Source organism: Rattus norvegicus, chromosome 2 (genome assembly GCF_021556685.1).
Source record: "Rattus norvegicus strain SHRSP/BbbUtx chromosome 2, alternate assembly SHRSP_T2T, whole genome shotgun sequence".
In the NCBI taxonomy this organism is placed as follows: domain Eukaryota; kingdom Metazoa; phylum Chordata; class Mammalia; order Rodentia; family Muridae; genus Rattus; species Rattus norvegicus.
The window spans coordinates 172,527,245-172,541,801 of record NC_141535.1 but is presented as its reverse complement, the minus strand read 5'-3'; the positions used below and the strand labels follow the sequence as shown (position 1 = coordinate 172,541,801).

Here is a 14,557-nt window from a genome sequence, read left to right as displayed (position 1 = left end):
AGGAAGACCATGTCCCATGTTCCACAGTCTGCCGCTAAGACATATAGGAGCACACGTGCTATAGACATATAGGAGACAACCATGCCAGGGCAGCTGACGTGGGAAGAGTCAGGACTATGATCTGCATGCTGTGGGACTGATTAGGAGAACCCAGTGACCTCCATCAGAGCAGAGAGACGGTGCCACGGTTTGTCCCTGGACTTCTTTTCAGCCAGCAGAGGGTCAGGATTGGGGGAGGGAGGGAGAGAACAGAGGCTGTGTGGGAATCTTTGTGATTTAGACAAGAAAGAGAGTGCTTTCCATCCACAGGAGATCCTGAGTGGGGTAAAAAGCTTGTTTTTTTTTTTTGACAAACCAGCAGGAAAGACTTTTTAACCAATGGGCAGTATAGTTTGCTGTGACCATGAACTTAGGAGGCAGAGGGACATGCCTTCTAGTTGTACAACAACTCCATCCTAACTGTGTGACTTTAAGCAAATCACTTCTGACTGAGGCCCGGTCCCTTTCTTTGTGGTGCTGGGGATTGACTGCAGGGCCTCATGCATGAGTGCTCAAGCACTGAGCTGCCTCCCCAGCCCAAGGCTTAGTCTCTGTATCTGTAAAATAAGGGCAACAACATACCCAAGAGGGTACAGGGAGTATTAAAGGCAATGGAACAGCCTTGACCATTCAGGGAGAGTCCAACCTTTGTAGTCTTGGCCATTCTGCTGAACAATCCTAGTGTGTGTGTGTGTGTGTGTGTGTGTGTGTGTGTGTGTGTGTGTGTGTATGCATGCATGTATGTATTTGCAGTGATATTCAGGAATAAAGATCAAACACAGAACCATGCATGCTAAGCAAGCAGTCCCCTGCTGAGCTGTACACCAAGTCCTCTTCTTGCCTTCTATTTTGAGAGATGTCTCCATTAAGTTGCCAAGGCTGGCTTTGAACTTACTCTGCGTCCAATGCAATCCTTAAGCTTGCAATCCTCCAGTCTTAGCCTCCTGAAGAGCTGGAAGGTCAGGCCTGTGTTACTGGGCTCCGCTCCCTGGCACCATGGACCATTTTGGTTTCCACGTCTCATGAACACTAAGTAGACCAAACCTGCCTCTTGAAGCACTCTCCCCTCCTTTTCCTATCTGCCCAGTCATCCATTAGCCTCCCAGGCAGTCATCAAGTCATATGAAATGCACCCCCTTGTTCTCATTCCATTTCCCATTGACTGCAGAACTGGGGTTCTCACCTGCTGCACTGTAGCTTCTTGTCTTTTGCTGCCTGCAAGCTCTTGCTGCCTTGACACTTGCAGGCATTGTTGCCAAGTTAAATCTTCAACACTGATCCTTTGGTAATAAGCATCGGTAGACCAGAACCCTAGAACGTAGGCTGCTGAAGAAGGATGTGTGTTAATCCTGAGGCTAACCTCAGCTACACAGTGAGATCTTGCCTCAAACCAAACCAAACCAAACCAAACCAAACCAAACCAAACCAAACCAAACCAAACTAAACTAAAAAAACAAAACAAAACAAAACAAAACAAAAAAACAAAAACAAAAAAAAAATCAAGAAAAGTATCAACCCCTCCACAGTGCCACATGACTTGACAGGTGACATTTCAACCCTGAGCCTAGTATTAAGAAAGGTTTCTACCACCCAATTATTAGACTTATTTTCCAAGACTCCTAGCAAAGTCATTTTGTCTTAAATTTTTGTGTGTCAATCTTTTGTTCCCAGTTAGAATTAAGTGTCCAGTACAGAGGCTGAGTACTAGTGTGAAATGATCCTGAATTAATTTCTTTACTTACTGCTGTGACAAAACAAAGGCAGGGAAGGGAAAGGGAAGGGAAGGGAAGGGAAGGAAGGAAGGAAGGGAGGAAGGAAGGAAAAGGGGAAGGGAGGTTTATTCTGTTTGCCAGTACAATGTACCAGGTGGAAAGGGAGTGGAGGCAGGGGCGTGGGGCAGCTGCTCTTGTTAGCTGTAGTCAGGATGAAGACTCATCAAACACTGACGCTCAGCTGAGCCCCCTTTCTACCCTCTCTCTTTTTCTCAGTCTGCAGCCCCAGACCAGGTAATAGTGCCACACTCATTCAGGGTGGGCACTTCCTCAGTTCCTCCCTGGAAACTCCCTCATAGAAGTGTGTCTCCTTGGTGATTCCAAAACAGCCAAGCTCACAGTGATTTACTATCACAGACCCACAGAGCCATAAGCAAAAACAAACAAACAAACAAACAAACAAACAAACAAACCGTAAAACTTGCTGGCCTCTGCTCTTATGGGCAGATACATATGACAGATGACTTCTCTTTCCTGTAGATCTGTTTATTAGTATTACCAGCAAAGGCATGTGGAGTGAATGTTCAGTTACAGACCTTTAAGCATCCAGTCCTAAGATTTTTCTTCTCTGCAGAGAGGCTACTCCCTCTTTGGCTGACCTGGATGAACCTGGGCAGTGCTCTCAGGTCTGCATGCAAACTCCTAGAAAGCTTGTCTGACGGCACTTGGTCCTTTCTAATAGCACTGACCCACCTGTCCTGTGCTCCTCTTCTGTTTCAGGTAGGTCTTCACATCTGAGTGGGCTGTGCATCTGATATGCATGCTATGATTATTGCCCGGCCACCATCTGCCCTCAGCACCCAGGGGGTACTATTAGGCTGGGAGCACGTTCTCTGACTGTCCCTTTTCTCCCACCCAGATGGGACTCTAGTGCGTCTCTCATGGCATTTGCCATCATGTGTTCTGATCACTGCTTTCCTTCTGGCATTTTCCCACCGAGCTGTGAGCATCCACTGCTGGGTTGCTGTCTTCTTCATTAAAGCACTCCAGCATCTGGAATGACACTAGAGACAGGCACTGGCTTTTGGAATTAAAAAAAAGGGGAGCCATGGATTTACTGAGCATGGTGCTATTCCCTTATCCCAACAGGCAGAAGCCAGAGGCAGGAGGATTCCAACTTCAAGGCCAAGACTACATACTACACACTACATACTACATACTACATATTACACACGGCACACAACACGCTACATACTACAAAGTGATACCTTGCCTTTAAAACAAAGAGTTGTTAGCTAATTATTCGCCTGATTAAAATATTGGAACTCCCCCTGGTGACACTCTTTTGTCCCCTATTATATGAAGTATAGCCATTTACTGTTGTTCTCTCTATTACTACTCTGTATCTCTGCTCATCAATAAATACTGGCCAGATTTTATACAACTGTGGTTACCAGAGAGAGCCTGAGCTAGCCTTGACAAGGTCACGTGGGGAGAGCTTCAGGTATCCCAGGAAAGCAGCAGCTGGTTTTCTTTACCCACGCTTCTCTCTTGAACCAAAAGCTCCTCTAACAAGCAGCCCCCGCCCCCTTCCCCCTCTGTGAATTAAGCATTTCAAGGACAGCCTGCGCACTGAATAAAGACTTGGGGTGAAATGAGAGCACATTCATAGCCATCTGCATGAATCAAGCCCAGGCCCGCCTGCCATTCCACACTTACCCAGCATCAATAATACTAAATGTTTGGACATGGAGCCCATCTACCAAATGTCGGGATAATATAACGCGCACGCACATTATCAGAAGTGGGAAACAGCATCCTGAAAATTGTCTAACTCATTGCAAATGGGAAGGAAGACCCCTGTTTATCAGACAACTTCTTTCCTCAGTCACGTCTCCCCCTAAAGCTGATTGCTACTGGAGCCTGCTCGTGTCCTCCCAGAGAAGTCATATTGCAATCAACACACTCTGCTTAGCTGCCCATGATCGGGTTCTTCAAGGCAGATAAATTAGAGACAGGCTATAAATGGGTCAGCAGTAGCAGCGGCAGCCCAGATCAGGCAGTAACTCGGATGCATTCTACCCAAGGTTTCTGTTTCCCTTGCAGATGCAGCTTCTGCAGGAGCCCCCTCCATGGAGTTAAATAAAGTGGAAATGAAGTGCAGAAGCTCACCCAATCAGACAGAGAACAGGCATTTGGCATTTTAAAAATGCCTTTTAAATGTCTAGATAGATGGTATATTACCCCGTAGCCTTTTCAAAAATCTGTGCGACATGTCGGGAATGCTACTGTCTAAAAAAGTCAGCCCTGAGAGCCCTCTGATTTGCCCTAGTAAGAAAGGCAGAGCCCTGCCACCTCCGGAAGAAAAATGTTGTCACTAGCTTCAGGAAACAGCTTTGCATATGACCTCAGGACAAGGAAGAGCTTGCAGCCTGCTTTGTTCAAGATTTTCATTCAGTCAGTCAAGTTTCACAATGCAGCTGGCTCGCTCATACAACATGCAAAGGAGTCTCTTCCCTGACAGTTGAAAGGGCAAAGGGTCTTTCGAACAGCGCCAGAAACATGCACGGCCTGGAGGGTACGGTCAGGATCACATACGCTCAGTAGACACTTTCATCTGGAGTCCAGTGGCCAGAAGACAGAACCTGAGTCTAGGCTCACTGCCACGTGAATCAAACCAAGACATCCCCGGATGTATTAATTCATGGGGTATTTGTCACTTTTTTCATTGGATAAAATACATGACAGAGGCATGTAGATCTTAGAAGACATTTTTATTTTAGCCCATGGTTTCAATCTATTACAGCAGGGAAACCTAGACAGAGTCCATGGAAGTGAGGAGGGGGGCTGGAGTGGTGGAGAGCTGGTGCCCCTCACACCGTGAAGCAAGGCAGATAACAAGAGATAGCAAGGCAGACCCAGAAGTAGTTGTGAGCTTCAAAGGCATCCCTCTAGTAAACCATCTCTATCAGCAAGCCACACACTTCGGAGTGTCCATGACAGCCTAGCGTTGTACCACCAGTTGGGGGACAGGCAGTCAAACATATTCAGGCATAAGATGGGGGCACGTTTCAGACTTAAACCACAACAGGTAGCAACAACAAGAAGACTGAAACAGGGGGACTTTATAAAGAAAAGAGGATAATTTAGCTCATAAGCATAAAGGCTGGGAATCCAAGTGGCCTAGTGTATAGGCTCTGGTGAGGTCCCCTACCCCTATCTTGCCTTCCATTTTAGCTGCATCCCCTAATGACTGGAGACACTAGTAGAAGTGTAACTGAGACAAAGGGACCACACTTTGAACCAGAAAGCCAGGTTGCAACTCAAGGGTCAGTCTCAAGCTTTTTCTAACAACCATCTTGAACTGGTCAAGGTCTATTTCAAGGGCATCCCAACTTCATGATCTAGAATCTCTCTTAGTCCTTGCCTCTTAAGATTCTATGATTTCCCAACACCATATCCATAGGGACAAAGCTCCAAACATTGACCTTTGTGTGTGTCGGGTGCAGGGGGGCGTGGTAACATCCAAGGCAGAGCTTGAAGTGACCAAGCAAACCAAGAGAGTAGTCTGACTTCAGTTGTGGCCGCAGAGGCTAACTCCACAGGCAGTGTCCTGCCAGGTCCTGTGGTCTGGAAGCTGTGCTTTTGCTTTCCTTCCTCAAAGTTCACACCTGAGCTGTTCTTGTCATCACACTCCTGTAGAAAAGGAGACAATTTGGACCCCATAAGCAGTAGCAACAGTCAGAACGAAAGAGAATGCACCCCGATAGTTGAGTGAGCTGTTCTCTGGAGTGGCAGACACTGAGGCTTCAGCAGCAGCCCTGGGCCTGCTTTCCCCAGCCAGGAGAAGAAGGCAACCAAGATGTGGTGGTCCCATCTTGATCAGCATTCATGGCCTTGAGCAGAGATGAGAAGACCAGAGGTAGAGAAATACCCGAGAAGCTCATGGAGAAGCCATGCTCTTTAAGCCTCTGTCTCCATGGTTAATGTCAGGAAGTGCTCTGTGTTCTCCCCCATTTGGCTCTCAGAGCTTCTTCTCTTGCTTTCCTTGGGAAAGCTGTAGGCTTCCTCCTACCCTCCATACTGTGCGTCTTCCCTCATCTCATTCTGGTGATTTCTTATACCTCCATTTGTCTTCTCAGGTTGCCCTGGGAATACTGGCCTGAAGCTTCACCCATTTGGACAACACTCATCTCTAATGCTCTGCTGGCCCCTCGGTGTCCAGCCATAGACACCTATCCACCTGCAGGGAAGCCCAGCTTTTCCCAACCTAAGCCAGAGTGGGCCATGGGGCAACTGTAAGAGGAAGAAATCAAGGGCATCCTTCTTGTTTTTGGCTTCTTTAGCTCCTCAGAGTCAGTACTCAGAAGTCTGCACCAAGATAAAAAGGACTGACAGTTAGTAATATTTATACAGAGTGCTGTAGTTCTAAAAAGATTTTTAAAAATCTATTCATTCAACCTGAATCATTTGTGGTATTCAGTAAAGGGCACGTGGGAGGAATCACGAAGCTCCGTGGTTTTAATGGCAGACGTCACGATAAGAGTTGTCTTATTTTGGTCCAGATAATGCTGAGGTCCCTGTCAATGTTATGAGTAAGATGCTAGTGCTTCCTTTTGTCCCCACAGCTGAACGTCTTCCGTGCCGTTAGCCTGACGCATCATCTACTTGCTCCCATGTTCTCTTACCTTCCGAAGCTTCAGCAGTCCCTATTCCAAAACTGTTTTACTTGATTCTGCCCTCAAATGAAATCTGCCTTTGCGCCTTCTTTTCACTCTCTGCTCCTGCTCCTCTCCTGCCCCCCCTTTTTTTTGCCTGTTCTGCTCTTCAGTTTCTTGTCCATCAGCATTCATTTCCAATGGCATCCTTCCTTGTTACCTTAAGGGCCAGACGCCTGGAAACTAGAGCTCTAGACTCTTCGTTCCTTAGTGGGGTTTGCAAGGCAGAGGAAGGAGAGACCCCTCTCCAAGAGATAGACAGGCTGCTGTCCCTGTGAGTGTTGGAGCACATTCGCATCTCCACCAGTCAAAAGGTCAGGGTAAAGAGGCCTCTGTGAAGGTAGTGATGTTTTCTGCAGCGTTTCCTCACCTCAGGGTATTAGTAGCAATTTCATGATCTCTGGATCTTGTCTGTGGAACAAGAAAGCTAGAGGTCACACCCCCAAGTACAGCCCTTTGGTTTATCTAGTGTTTGGGTTTACAACCCCATTCCTGCTCTGCTCAAAACGAAATATCTTTCTCCTGGGAATACATAAGTAGGGCAGTGGCTCTTCACCAGGAGTGTCCACTGCCAATACAAATCCTCAGGTCTCACTCTAAACCCACTGACTTGAAACACCCAGGGAAGAGCTAGGCAGCCTGTAGAAGATCTCGAGGTGACGCTGAGGACCTGTCACAAGCTACCATAGGCAGGCGCACATCCTTAACATCACTTCGTTTTTATAATTGTGAAATACCAAATTTAATGTAGAAAACTTGGAGAGGTACCAAGATTTTAAAACTCCACAAAACCCCGGCGCTCAGTTAACTACCATTAACCTTTTGATGTCTTTCTTTTTGGCTTCTCTATGCATGTGGGGTTATACATGCAATTATACATACAGCTCTCATAATTGTATCTTTTTTAATAGTAAAGGCATTTCTCTGTATCATTAAATAACTTACTCATTGCTTGCCCAACATTCCACGTCTAGGAGTCTTATAATCACGAGCCACTCTTCCACTGAGGAATGTTTACGTTGTTCCTGAAGTACAGTATTATATGTTAACATTGAGTGGATGTTTGTGGAGGTTTGAATGAGACGCTGTCTGTATTCCTGAGCATCTGAGTTTGTGCTCCCAAGTTGATTACACTGTTTGAGAAGGTTTAGGAGATGTGGTCTTTGTAGAGGAAGTATGTTACTGACGGTAGACTTTGAGGTTTCAAAAGCCACACATGATTTCCAGCACACTCTTGCTGCTTCGTATGTATGGTTCAGATGTGAACTCTCAGTTCTAGGCATTTCCATCTGGGCCGGAGTGGCCAAGTCTGGATTGGCTCTTGAGAGAAGAGAACAGCTTATTATAGAGCAAGTTCTGCTTGTATGGTTTGCTCTTTAGCTTCTGCTTTCTTGTCTGCGTCCACGCATGCCCACATCTCTGCTATGTAGTAATGCAGTCAGGAGGCCTTTGCTACATTCAAGTGACATGTTGTTTGGACAATAACAAACCCAGTAACAACTGTGATGGTGAGTCTTTGGGCTCTAGTCTATCTATGATTGTGTTCGGTTCTATCCAGGCCCATCTGATGAATGGGACATAACCTTTGGCAATGACACAAAGCCTAGAAAATGAAACCTTCTTCATGAGTATTAAATGATTATTCCAAAATATCCGAAATACAGAATAAGTCTGTAGTGGGAGATTAGCTGTGGTCTCTGGAGGCAGAAAGGATTAAAAAGACTATTTGACCGTATAATGTTTCCCCATCTCCAGAGTTTGGAGACTCTTACAAACTGTATGAATTTGAGAAGGTCAATCAACAATATAATCTCTGGTTTGAAGTGGGTTTGGCCTAATGCTGCTTGTGTTTTGTTAATTTTGGCCCCCAAAACTGCTTTCATGAGTGTCTGTAGGCACTCTAAGGCACCGAGGGATCCTGTCCCCAGTCGGTTCTGATTGGTATATAAAGATGCCAGCAGCTCTGGTTTGGCAGGGCAGACAGAGGTGGGACTTTTAGGATTCCCAGTCTTGGAACATAATAGGAGATAGAGAAGGAGGCAGATTCACCATGACTTGAGGCAGGGGGATCAGATTTAGGAGCTACAGAGAAAATAATCACCCAAAATGTAGGTGGAAGGGGAAAGCGGCCTATGGGGGGAGCTGCCCAGAAGGTCACAGGGCAGCAAAGATAAGCATAGAATTAGAAGGTGTTAAGCCAGGAATACCAGAGGGAAATATATGCTAGTTACAGGGAGGATTAGAAATGCCCAGTCATTGAACTAGCCAAGGCATATCAAAATTAACTCTGTGTGTGTGTGTGTGTGTGTGTGTGTGTGTGTGTGTGTGTGTGTGTGTGTGTGTATTTCATTCACAAATATAGAGGGCTCTGGTGGGTGACTGGAAGCATGACCTGCTGGGAGCCAAAGCCATTTAACTAATTCACTGCTATACTGGTTTTTCTACTTTGCAGTGGTTTTCTGCAGCTCTAGTAAGTCAGTGCACGATCAAGCACTTCCTGTCTGAGATATTTATCCTTAGTTTGCTGGCAACATTGATGACCTTCTCCCTTTCCCCCCATCTACGGCCCCAACGAGAGCAGTTAAATTTCTAGCCAGCATGCTTCTCTTAGTGAAATGATTTAGAGCCAAGTGTAACTAGTTCATAAATTTATTATGACTTGGGTTCAAACCGGGAATGTGTTTGTGAGAAATGTTGCAGCCTCAGAAAAACAAAAAACCTTCTTCCAAACTCCTGACAGCTCAGCTGCCCTTAAAACAAACGGGAGAGGGTCACTTCCTTACACCTGTGCAATGCTCTCATGAATCAGACAAATCTTGAGTCGTGGGTAACATCAGACCCGAGAAGAACATTCTGAATCTCTGGAGAATGAATCCTCTATAGTACCTCCTGGTGTGCCCTTGTGGCTGTCCCAGAGCAGGCGTGCGAAACATTACTCACCCCACAAAACAAACAGGAAGTTGACCCTGGGAACAAGGTAATAAAAAAGTTTTTAATAGAGTATTCGAAGGAGCACAGGCAGGTGCCCGAAGTCATAAATAGAGGCGCAAATCATTTCTGAGTTCTGTTAGGGAACACAGGGTGTGCTGTGGCTGGGAGATTATTTCCTGCCTAATTAATCTGCAGGTTTCTGCTCTGGAATACTCGTTTGGAGGCAAATATCCCATCTATGGGATGAGTTAGAATAGATGGGTATGAACTCTGTGTTTTTTTTTTTTTTGTTTTGTTTTGTTTTTCTTATTTATTTTTGGAGAGAGTAGGTGAGAAACAGGGTGTGGGGAGATATATTATAGTTATATTCCAGATTGAAATAAATAAATATTCCTGTAGATCTTCAGTGTTTGGAATAGACCAAAGGTCTATTTTAGGGAGCCTATCACTTTCACATTTATGACAGGAATGCAGTGTGTGTGTACTCCCATGCACATGTACAGACCTACTTTTTCTCTTTTCGTAGCAACAACACCCAGGCAGAGTTGTTGGGTGATGACTCCCCAGCTATGTGGTATGAGGAAAGTCCGTAAGTCATTAGCTGACGGGGGTCTTTGTAAGTATTAGAAGGAGGGTCCCTTGCTTAAGACAGCTTTCACTCCTACTTGCTGCAAAGTTGTCCCACCCCACTGAACATGCTACAATGAGACATTTTGCTGCTACCCATCAGAAAATTGTCATTGTGAAAACTGCCGTCTGGGCAACCGGTGTGAAGACCGGTCTCTAGCTGTGTCTTCAACAAACGCAGGGAGAGTCTCTGACGAATAATGGTGTCTATTTGGGAACAAGCTAGGGACATCATCCTGTGGGATGTACCTGCTACTGTAGCTGCACGCAGAAGTCAAAGCAAAGGGGAGTTGGTCTGTAGTCACGTTTTTATACCAAATGAGTGGGGCGACTCTATGTTTCTTTACCACCAGTGATGGCACTTCTGGCAAAACTGGGAAGACTGGCGAGAGCTCGTATGTCCAGGCCCTCAGGCAACTCAGTCAAGCTGAGGAGACGTTGATCCAAATAATCATCTGAGCATGTGCACAGTGACAAACAGATAAGCACTTTGGAGCAACACAGTGAGGGGTTTGGGGGTTTCTGAAACAAGATGATAAACGCATCTTTAACATTTAAACACTTTTTAACAAGATTTTTAAAAAACTAAATGTCCAGCTAATGGGATTTCAGAGACCACTAATGTCGGCAGGACAAAAGTGTGTGACAACAGAGATGTCCTTGGAGAAGTCATTTAACATCTGCATCTTAGCCCCACTTACCTACCAAATGGCATGAAGACATCTGGGTAGATCCATCCAATCGAGTGACTTCTAGTCCAGTTCCGTCCCATCTCCTTCAAAGCGCTCCTGTCTATGGTCAGTCTCTGGAGATATGGTCTGTCCTCTTTAGGGGCAGGTGTCTCAGTAGCCCTTTAGAGGTCACCCCATCCTACCCCTACCTCTAGGTATCTTGTTCAATCTGGGATTCAGTGCATTCTTCCTACTCACCTTTGGGCCTCATTGTAGGGTTATCAAGTGTCTGTAGGGTTATCAAGGGCTCAGTTTGTAGCCAGTGGCATTATTAGGAGGAAGTAAACACCAAGAGATCATTCCTAGAGGGATGAGCCCTGGAGGGATTGTGGGAGGGATTGAGGATTTTTTCCTCTTTTGTTCTTATACTGGCCATGAATTAAAGGGTTCTGCTACAGCACAAACTCCAAGCACAGTATACAAGGCCCCATCCCCACAGACGACAATAGGTCTGCCCAACTGTAGAATGGGATATCAGAATTAGGAACCAAGATAATCTTTTGTCTTTATAAATATATTGATCTTAAGTATTTGCTACAGTAATGGGAGGCAGGCTAACACAGTATTCTTTCTAGAGCCCAGAAATGTATCCCCCTGTACTACTTGAGGTGGGAACAGTCATATCCAAGACCAGCCAATCACGAATGTAACACACTGCTCTCATTTTGCTTGCTTCTACCCAAATAAGGATGGCTGTTCTCCCAACTGTTTAACTTCCGGTAGCAAACCCAGTTGTCTAATCTAGCTGTGCAAATCAACCAAAAGACAAAGGGGACAGCCTCCCATGCTCAGTGCATAGTCTGGCTAGCGCCACACCTAACAGGGCAGGGCATACCTTCCAGTCTTTCCTAGTATGCATATGACAAGGTAGGACATGTTCTCCTGATGACTGGAGGACTCATGTGAAAATGGTTGTAGAGATTTGGATTGCTCTCAGTTTGGTCAGAGAAGTATGTTTTTTGCAGCAAGTTGAATTCAGTGATTAATGCAAAAAACTCGTATCTTGTTAAAGTGCCAAGAATAAGAAACCACGAGTGCTCAGCCGTGGGTGTGAGTAATCTATACTGACCTCCCTTAGCCGAGGTCTGGGACTATCATGGGAGAGTGGGCATAAAGGATGCAGGAGCTGGTGGGTGAGGAGGAGGGCTGTGAAATGCAGGCTTCTGGACATGACAGGGAGTGCTGGTAGATTGTGATTGGGTCAGGAAGAGAAATGAAGACAGCTGAGTTACTTTTATGTAGTGTTGCTGCTATTCTGCAAAGAATGAGCTACTTATTGTCAAAGTTGCTAGAATCAAAGTGGAGACATTTATGTCAGGCCAACAACAACTACATCAGAAAATAAGTTAGTACAGCCCGAAGATTACAGAGGAGGGGACCTCGTACACTTATGCCCAACAAGAATGACCACAACAGACCTTGCTGAAGGACTGGGGAAATGGCTCACTGGACAGGGTTGTTGCTATGTACATGTGAGAACTGGAGTCTGGATCCTCAGAATCTACATAAATGTTGGGAAGGTGCGGCAGCCCCCTATACTCTCAGCATTGGGAAGGTGGAGACAGAAGGTGGAGACAGGAGATCCCTTAGCAGGCTGCTGAGCAAATCAGTGAGCTTGGAGTCAGTAGGAAGCCCTGATGGCTTTCATTTTTCAAAATCTACATTTATGTGGGCTCTAAATGCTTTAACCTCCCTTCTAGCCCACCACCTACCAGAGGCAGTGGAAAAGAAAGGTTATTAGGATACAGGGGAAGTGGGCCTGTTTAGAAATAGTTCTTTGGAGCAAATCCAATCTGCGTTGTCAAGAAATCAGCAGTTCAGTTCACAGTAATCAGCAGCAATGGCGGCTCAATCCACTCAAAAACTTCAGGAATAATGAATACACTAGCAGTCCAGCTCAGTAGAGTCTGGATAGCAAACACAAATCAGCAGCCATGGCATACCCTAGCAGAGACAGCCAGGCCTCCACTGAATCAGCATAAGTCAGCGGGGATTGGGGGGACACCAGGACCAGCGGGGGTGCCAGAAGAGCCCTGCTGGGCCCTTCTCAACGAAGGGAAGATCAGCCATCAGTGAAGATGAAGACAGAAGACCAAGAAGCATTGCAAAGCTAGCCACGCAAGCCTGCCATCACTGTCTCTCTTGGGTCCTCCCGCCAAAGAGCATGTGTCCGCCCATGGGTCTTATCTCACCAAGTAAGTCTGTCTTAGCAAAACTCCATGTTGAGTCTGTATCAGCTGACATCACTTGGCCAATCGGCCAGAGTCATAGCAGTGGCAAGAAGCCACCAACACATCACCACCAGTTTTTTGGTGCATTTCTCTTTGTGGAGTCACAGCATATGGAGCTCAACAATGCCACGTAAAGTGAACCAGTACGTGTGTGTCACAAAACATCCCTTCACCTGTATCTGCTTCTGGAAAACACTCCTTCATGTGTCTGCACCAGCGAAACATTGATAGCTGTTGTGGTAAAAATAAAAAAGCGGCAGAACTGGTTCCCGGGTGTACCTGGCTGGTCACTAGTTCCTGCTCCAACAGGCCATTGGAACTATGGTTAATTCATCTCAGATTAGTATCTCTCCCAGCAGCTCTCTGCTAGCCTCAAACTCTCTGGTTCCAGCCACCCAGTAAAATCAAGACTCAACAAACTGTAACCCAACAATCAGATTTACATGTTAAAATCTCAATTCACAATACATCCACACAATACACTTACAACCAATTGATAAGGATATAAACTGCCCACGTAGATAAGATATAATTTGCCCATGTAGACAACACAAAATCCTGTACACATCCATCCCTTAAGAATAGTCATAACAACTTGTAATATGTGCAGAGAGGAATCTTAACATCTGCCGCCATGTTCTCTTGGCTGCCTCCTCCTCGCTCCAGTCTCCCCTGCCTCTTTAAAACTTTTCTCCCACCCATCCTTCCTTCTCATCCAATGACAGGCCTATCCTGGGACCTTCCTTCACATGCATAACAACATCAACCTACAGATATCGGACACAAGTGACTTTCCAAGGAAACCGTAAGTTTCCACTTCAAAGCCCTGCCTCAATAGATTACCTGAGAATAATTAAAGGAAAACACTTGGCTTATACCATATACCATATACTATATACCATATACCACATACCATATACCACATATCATATACTATATACATATCAACGCACGTGTACATACTACACCTGCTTATAAAAAGGGCTTTTCCAGAATCACAACTTGTACCAAATTTAGTGCAATACACACACACACACACACACACACACCCTGCATGAACCTGTTTAATTGGGGATGATACCATTTCTCTGATCCTGTAACCAAGGCAAATTCTTCCAATATAGCTTATGCTACCCTCCTCCCTTCACCTTAAGATGCTGCTTCCTGTGCACCAGCCTCCTTGCATTGCTCCCGATTCCCAAGGCATGTCTCTTTTGCATTGCAACGTCCCCTTTTTATTTCCAAATATATACCATTTATCCTTAGGGGATCTCTCTGCTTGTTATTTAAAGGTTGACAACATGCATATGCAAGCTACGAAGTACAAATTGTGTAGTGTCAGTAGTTCTGCATACGTTAAATGCTTCTAAATTTGCATTTAAAAATGATGTTGTTGTGGAAATATAAAGTAGAATGGCAAAATACAGGCTAATTTCAAAGTTTAATTTTTTTTTAATTTAGAACAACATTAAATAGCTGTTTTAGTGACTTTTCTCATTGCCATGACGAAATATCCGACAAATTAATGAAGGTTCATTTTAGACTCAGTTTGTGCATCACGGTAGGCA

The 14,557-nt window shown here is 45.3% G+C and overlaps 2 long non-coding RNA genes across 3 annotated transcripts in view; one reads left to right on the top strand and one right to left on the bottom strand.

The window, feature by feature from the left end:
• The window catches only part of LOC147996331 (uncharacterized), a 106,955-nt gene that overhangs the window by 27,554 nt on the left and 64,844 nt on the right, over nt 1–14,557 (top strand). The gene's annotated exons all lie outside the window — the stretch shown is intronic.
• Nucleotides 4,507–14,557, bottom strand: part of LOC103691600 (uncharacterized) — a 40,457-nt gene continuing 30,406 nt past the window's right edge. The window contains exons 2-3 of one of the 2 annotated variants that reach the window (XR_015672088.1): nt 7,415–7,789; nt 4,507–6,880 (exon numbers count right to left, since the gene is read on the bottom strand). This is a non-coding gene — a long non-coding RNA (uncharacterized LOC103691600). The remainder of the gene's footprint in view (nt 6,881–7,414; nt 7,790–14,557) is intronic. The other variant, XR_015672082.1, reaches the window with a different exon arrangement.